Below are 8,089 nucleotides of genomic sequence, written 5' to 3' on the forward strand. Positions count from 1 at the left end.
CGTGTTGGGAAGGTGTGCATCATGGAATGCCATACATTGTAGTATTCTACCTGCAATTTTTTTTAAGTATTTTATTTCTCTGTTCTTGAGGGATATTGGCATATAATTTTGTTTTCTTATAAAATTCCACTTTAACTACAATGATTGAGATCATTTAAAATTAAGAGAGTACAGTAATAATGTCATGTAAATATGCACCTCCCCAAATCAGGAGTAGCTATATTAATGTAAGATAAATGACACTTTAAAACATGGAATATTTTCATAGATCGAAAGGGAAATTTCATAATGGGAATGTACTCAATTCACTAAGGAGTCATAAGAACTAGTGGTAGTGCTGCTATTGGTAAGTGTTGGACTGATCACCACAAGACCAACTGTTCAAACCAGCAGTTGCTCTAGGGGAGAAGATGAGGGTGTCTGCTCCTGCATAGATCGACGGTCTTGGAGGCCCTGGGTAGGGTCACGTAGGGCCCTGGGTAAGTTGGCAGTGGGTATGCATCTAATAACAAAGTTCTGAAACATGTGAGGCAAAAATCGATAGAATTGAATGGAGAAATAAACATCTAAAATTATAGCTGGAGACGTCAATATTCCTCTTTTCCAACAAGTTTTAAAGAATATTATTACAGTTTGAATCATACTAACAAAAAATTGAACCTAAATGACACTTATAAGAACATTCCAACTAATAATAACAGAATATACATTATTTTCAAATGCATGCAGAATTCACAAAGATAGACTGAACCTTTGGCCACAATCATAAATCTCAATAATTTCAAAAGTTTTGAAACAATTTAGACTACTCCAAATGTGTGTGCGCATGTGCACCTCAACAGATGGCTAGACTAAGGCGCTGACAGGAAACAAAGTAGAATGCACGTCATCAGAAAGACTGCAGCATGTTAAGAAAAGTTCTACTCTGACCACAAAAGCCAGGCCTCGGCTTGCTGCCAAGGTGAGGCCAACACACTTCAGGCTTTTGACAATGCGAAAGATTTGGCAAAGAAGGCTAACACAAAGGAGGCAGAGGACTGCTCTCTCTGACTGCCTCCCAGAACAAAGGAGGGGATTTTTTATCCATTTCCAAAAATTGAGAGGTTTAGGGGAAAAAATAAACAATCTTGTAATGAAGTTATGGGGTAACAGTGTCCAAACACCAATATGGTAACTACTAAGCATTAGGATTATAGGTATGTTGCAGTGGTATCATGTCTTGTTCCCAAGCTGCTCTCTGCTGCTTGGTACCATCACCATGCTCACTGATTACCACACGATGATTTGGATAGACGTCTCTTGCTTTTTCCTGACCCTCAAATGAATAAGCTTCATTCTGTTGCCCTTTAACATATCTGTTCTCTGGCATGAAATTACAAGACAATTATTTGCTTTAAGTTTTACAGCTAAGGAAATTAAAATAAATCCTAAAGTAACTAAAACAAACCATACTGAAATGATAAAAATCTTAAGAATGTTTAACTCACTCTTCATTCACTATACTATGGATATATCTTATATGTCCCTTTACCTAAATAATTTCAATAAGCGACACTAATTTCTAACTTCTAGCAATTAATGTATAGGGAGACAGCCAAGACAAATTAATTTATCATAGACCAAACTATAAAGGCAAACAAAATGCATGGGGTTCTAGCAGTTCCCTGAGGCCAGAAGCATCTTTACCATTGCTGAGGTAGCTGAAGGGGATGGGGGAGTGGGGAGAACCACTTGGTTTCAGGACTTTGGCCTCAGTACCTGACTTAAGCAAAACTGGAGAGAGGAAAACATAGTGAAGCTTTTATATGTACATAGAGAGAGAAGTTTATATGAAGAAAAAGGCTCACACAGTTATGGAAGTGGGATAGTCTAAGCCCAAGCAGATGCCAAGTCTGAAGCCCTGATGTTAAGCTGGAGGCTCCTAACTCACATAGCTGCAGAGGCTGCTGGAGCAAATGGAAGACCATAGGCTTGTGGCTGCAGAGGCAAACAAGTCCAAGGTCGGCAGGTAAGTTATCAGGCTTCTGAAGACGCCTAGGATAAACAGCCAATATAGCAGGATCCAGACCTAGAAAAAAATAAACCGGCTTTTCTACATCGCCCACTTACACAGGAAGCAGGCCACAACTCCGAGGAAACCTTCTTTCATTTGATTGCATGAGGACGGTGACCTGAGTAAGGTGTTGGTATCCCACCTTGATCTTCTTATCTAACACATCCTGGGGGATAACGGTGTTTTAACTGCCAGACCCCTGAGGATCCTGGTCCAGACAAGCTACCCCAGCACCCGTGATGAAACTAATTTACTTCAGATAAGGACAAACAAGCACCGCTTACCACTGTGAGAATGATAAAGATGACTAAGGTGATAATAATATGAGGGCTAATAAATCCTGAATCTTGAATGTGGGTGGGCACAATTATCACCCTAGCAGGGAGATGAAGCTAGCCCTCTTGAACAGATATAAAATTCAAACGGACATAGGTTCATCCATCGAACCTAACCTATGCCATCAGTAAAGCACAAATGATTTGGCAAACGTTGAGAAGGGGTAGATGGGTCTGCCTCGAGGAACAAAGTCGTGCTCTCTGAAGAGGGTGTTAGGAAATCTAGCCCGGATCTCAGCTGACCTATCATGAGACGAGTATGTCTATGGTGAGACCGCCTTCTCTGGAGTCCTGCCTCCCTCAAGCCCACTCATTTCTAAATGCTGAGTCGGCCTTGGCTGAGGAGGAGAGAGACATTTTTTTTCTTAGCAAAATAATGAACAGGAGCTAAGCTAAAACTGGGTCAACAAGGCAACACGAAGGGACCCACTCTTCATGGAAACGCCACTGGTGACATTCCAAGTCTCTCTCCCTCCGTCGTAGCTGTGGATCATCCCAGACACGTAATTTTGCTTTGTTTTAGTTTTCCAGGGCTGCCAAAGACCAACATGGATGACTTTCAAGAACAGGAATTATTTTTTCACACTTCTGGAGGCTAGACTTCAGCATTCAAAAGCCATCAGTAGAGTTACGTTTCCCATCCACTTCAGAGAAAAATCTTCCCTTACATGTTGCCAGCCTTCAGTATTTCTTGGATTATAGCTGGAACTTCACAGTCCATATTCCTCCTGGCGTGTGACTCCATTGTCATGTCACTCAGAAGAGACTAGTACCTAACCTACTCCCGGATAACTTCCTCGACTAATAACACGCGTAAACAGAAGCCTAATTTCTACAAACAAGATTGCATTCACCAGTTCAAGGGTTAGGTACTCAAAATAAGTTTTGGGGGAGATTGAGGCACTGGAATCTGATTCTGAGGTAAGATAGCAAAGGGGTAAAAATTGCAAATCACTGGTTGGGAGAGATGGAAGGAGAATGATTTCCCCCCAAGATTGCTGTGGTTTGGACACGTGGTGTAACTTGTCAGATTGAATCATGCTGCTGTTGCCTGAAGTCATCCAGTTGGCATAATGAACCCATGTGACAGGTACAAGGTTTTCTAATGTCATGTTTATGGGAGTCGGTGTCCAGGGTTTCTTGTTTCTTTTTCGCTAGAGCCTCTCAGTGGGTTCACACCACTAACCTTTGCATTAGCAGCAGAAACTTACCCATCAGACCAACGGGGCTCCTTGTCGTCCTGGATGGTTTGTTTTTGTTTTTAATCATTTTACTGGGGGCTCTTATCGTTTTTACAACATTCCACACATCAATTGTATCAAGCATATTTGTACATATGTTGCCATCATCATTTTCAAAACACTTTCTACTTGCGTCCTTAGTATAAACTCCCCCCTTTCCCCCTCCCTCCCTAACACTTCCACCTTCCTATATCCTTGATCAATTATATATTGTTATTTCGTATCTTACACTGTCCATTCTCCCCCCTTGACCCACATTTCTGTTATATATCCAATCTTGTGATGGGTTCCCCTTTCTCACCCTTCCCCCTCTCTAACTATCCCCTTACCCTCATGATATTGCCGCTACACCCATTACTATTCCTGAGGGGTTTATCTGTCCTGGATTCCATGTGTCCAGAGCTCTCTTCTGTATCAATGTGTGTTCTCTGGTCTAGCCAGATTTTAAGGTAGAGCTGGGTCAGGGTAGTGGTGAGGAGGAAGTATTCAGGAATTAGAGGAATATGACGAGTATATCTATGGTGAGACTGCCGTGATTTGTCCGTGCTGTACTACGCCTTTTATATTCAGGTGCCATCAGATGGGCTCCGAATCATAGCAGCCCTCTGTACACCAGAGTGAAACACTGCCTGCTCCTGCGCCAGCCTCACGATTGTTGCTATGTTTGAACCCGTTGTTGCAGACACTCTGTTATCCATCTTGCCAAAGGTCTTCCTGTTTTGTGCTGACTCTCTACTTCACTGAGCACGGTGATCTTCTCCAGGACCTGGTCTATCTTGCTAGCATGTCCACAGAGCCTGAGCTCACCATCCTTGCTAGTAAGGGACGTTCTAGCTGCACTTCCTCCAAAATATACATGTCTGTTTTGAAGGCAATGCCCTTCGCTATGACCATATTTATCATCACTGAATAGAAGGACATCCAGTCTATACTGAGTGTAAGCCGACCCGAACAGCAGTCAAGGCACCCAATTTTACCACAAAAACGGCATAAAAATGTGCTGAAAAACTCGGCTTATACAAGAGTATATACGCTAAATATGTCACATTAACTATAAGGGCAAATTGAAGAAAGTAAAGGGACCATTTCCAAAGTGTATCATAGCTCCCCCAAATAGCAAAACCAGGGCCGATGGTAGCATTAGCAAAGGGCAAAGGAGAAGAATCTGTCTGGCAGTGAAACAAAAGGCTATTAAACAAGACAAAACTGAAACGTCTGTGAGTGTCATTGCTCGTGGACTGAGGCATAGTGCACTGGACCGTCCCAACAATCCTCCCAACCAAGGAGAAAAACTCCAATCGCCACAGAAAGCTGCAGGACTTGTGAAGATGCAAGAAAAGCCTCTATCAAAGATGGAGAAATTGCTAATGTTGGAAATTGAGGACCTTCACAAGATGAACGCTTCTCCACATGTTGATGATAATGGCTAAGGCAAGAAGTCTGCCCAAGATACAAAGAAAAAGTGGGATCAGATAATATTCATGTAACATCCAAATCACATCTTGAACATTAAGTGATGCATGATGCATGTAAGAGTGTCTCTTCATGCACCTCTTGCCATCCTGCTTCCTATACTCAGTATTATTTCCGAAACAAGTTATTTATCCTAGTATGGATACTTAAAATTATGATCAGTAATAGTTATAATTTTACTGAAATCTAGATTGAAGAACCACGAAGATGAGGCAGAAACATTCAGCCATCTACCACAATCAAATCTCTTTTATTGCACAAGTTTCTTACAGCTGGGATCCTGAGTACCCTCCAGAAGACTCATTCAGGTAGGTCGTCACATGACCTAGCTCCTCCCAGTGGATGGTGAATCGAAATGAGGCTTGCTGACTTAGTACCTGGATCCCACTTCCTGAAAGCAACATACAGCCCTCTTGCCTGTAATCCCACGAGGCAGATGAAGGCCTGACGAAGCTATGGGAGTTAAGGAACCGGGGTTCCTGACTCTGGGCACATTGCCAGCAGTCTGAAATGCTCACCTCGTGGATGTGATCCACTCTTATTACCTTCCGATCAAGGTATTTCTTTATAGTGCTGCAGTCTGTAGTCTAGTTTAAAAAGTGAGTTTTAGTGAAAAGAGAGTGACTTAACAGATGGGACTTTTACTTTTCTCTGAGTTTTCACTAAATGAATAGTTTCATTTCTTCGGTTTACTAAAACTTTAACAAAAGTATCGCCGTTTTGTTATCATTAGAAACTGAGAAAAGTTGCTTCTTAATATTTTTAAGAAGCATGAAATTCATTCTTATCAAGTCATAGAACCATCAAATTACATCGCCTCAATGCTGAGAGTGATCTACCTAGTACCCTTAGTGAGCACATGGCTTAGCCGAGATCTAAAATGTATGTTAAAAATATTTATTCTACTTGTCTTTACCTTCACAATTGTCTGAGCCAAGAGCTGAGTGAGAGTTTGGACACACACAATCAGAAAAGAGAGAAGCTCATTTAAAGATGCTGTTTCCTGAAAGGCTATTTTTCATAAGTACAGCTTCAACTGACTCTAGAAATTCTGAGCACGTTCTTCATGGATTTTTTAACTGTTCACCTTCATAACCATTCTCATGCAGTTTGTTGCTAGAATTGGTATGTTTTTCCTCCTTAACAATCATTGTTATATGCTACTCCCCACCTCCCTCCAGAAACGCAGTCCACGACCATCAAGTGCAGTGGTTCTCAACCTTTCTAATGCTGTGACCCTTTAATACAGTTCCTCATGTGGTGACCCCCCAACTATAAAAGTGCTTTAGTTGTTACTTCATAACTGTCATTTTGCTACTGCTATGGATCGAGTGACCGTTGTAAAAGGGTCGTTCATCCCCCAAAGGGGTCGCGACCCACAGGTTGAGAACCGCTGATCAAGTGGGTTCTAACTCATAATTGCCCTGTATGTGGTTTCTCAGACTGTGAATCTTTACAGGAGCAGACGGCCTCATCTCTCCCCCATTAAATGGCAGGTGGGATTGAACTGACAACTTTATGGTTAGCAACCCAATGGCTCACTCACACGGAAAAAGTCCATACGGTTGAAAGGCTGACCGTCCAGAGAACCTCCTGTGATTTTATGGAAAGTCGGTCTCAAAGCGCCAACATACAGCAGACTGAAAATGGAGTGCAAGAGGGTGCAGCTAGATGTGGGGTGTGTGTGTGTGTGTGTGTGTATGAGAGAGAGATAAAGATAGAGATAGTGGGAGGCCAGAGACCAGTCTAATCACAGAGCACACAGCTGCATCAAGGACAAGAGTAGGTGGTAGGGAGAAAATGTCTGGGAATCAGTATGGGGGACCAGCTGCTCTGACAGGCATTCAAGAGGCCTCTGAGGATGTGATTGTATTATTATAACCTGCTCAATTTACCCTGCCCCTTGTACTTATTGTCTTGGCTTTAATGTACTGCTTTATACCGTCAGCTCCCCTGGCTTTGCTTTTTGTAGAGACAATTATCAGAATGTGCCTGAGTGTATAAGTGTGAGTGTGCTACTATATAGGATAGCTTTTAGAAATCCTCCTTCTGGCAACTCTCTCTCTCTCCTTTTTTCCCTCCTTCACTATCCCTTGGAGCAACTGGTTTTCCACTGCCTATTTCTTCCTTAACGCCAACAGCTGAACAGCAGCTTCTATTTTCTCTCCAAAATCAGAAATAGGGAACTGGAAAAGAAAAATAAACAAAAAACCCCAAGTGCCCCCTAGACAACTGAAAACCTATAAGAAGACAATTATAAATAATAAATAGTTCTCCAAACTTGATAATAGGGATCATTATGTATGCAACATTTTTCTAAGTGTTCATTTAATTCCAGAATAGCTCTGTGAGGTAGATTCTGTTAACAGTCTCATTTCTAAATAAGAAGCCCAAGACTCAGGGAAGTAAAATTGTTTGAGGTCAAATAAATGTGAGAGTAGATATGCTGGTCCAAATGATCATTCTATGAAATCTTTGGACGAAGTCTAACTATTTCCTGGCTACATGGGGGTGGTTAGTTAGTTGCCATCAAGTAAATTCTAATCCAGGGTGGCCATGAGTAAGTTACATTGTGACTGATTAATATAATGGCAAAGGAATTGGGCTCTGGTATTAAACAATCTGCACTAGGACTCTAGCTTAGTCCTTTGCAAACTGAGAAAGTTACTTAACCTCGCCAAGCCTCAGCTTTCTCATCCATTATCCACAAGGAAGATGATAACAGTATCTAACACCATCAGGAAAAACTTAGCATGTAGTACTTAATTTCATTCACAATGTCTGGCACATTGTAGGCACTTGTATAGGTATTGACTGTGTTAAGGTAGAAGAGTTTTCATTGACAAGAGCAATGAAATTGTTTTTCTTTTCTTATTTTTCAAGTTGAGCCTGATTGCCTTTCTATTCTTTCCCTTCTTATTTCCCAAATGTTCATGAAAACAGCCAGCAAAATGTGTTGATAACTACTATTAGCTTATTTAAGTTCT

The 8,089-nt window shown here is 41.5% G+C and overlaps 1 pseudogene; it reads right to left on the reverse strand.

Annotated features, from left to right (window-relative positions):
• Nucleotides 1-7,219: 7,219 nt before the first annotated feature.
• LOC101656582 overlaps nt 7,220-8,089 on the reverse strand; it is an 8,576-nt pseudogene continuing 7,706 nt past the window's right edge.

The sequence above is a fragment of the Echinops telfairi genome, unplaced genomic scaffold (assembly GCF_000313985.2).
Source record: "Echinops telfairi isolate 266 unplaced genomic scaffold, ASM31398v2 ScPeMD7_23;HRSCAF=83, whole genome shotgun sequence".
Classification (NCBI taxonomy): Eukaryota; Metazoa; Chordata; class Mammalia; order Afrosoricida; family Tenrecidae; genus Echinops; species Echinops telfairi.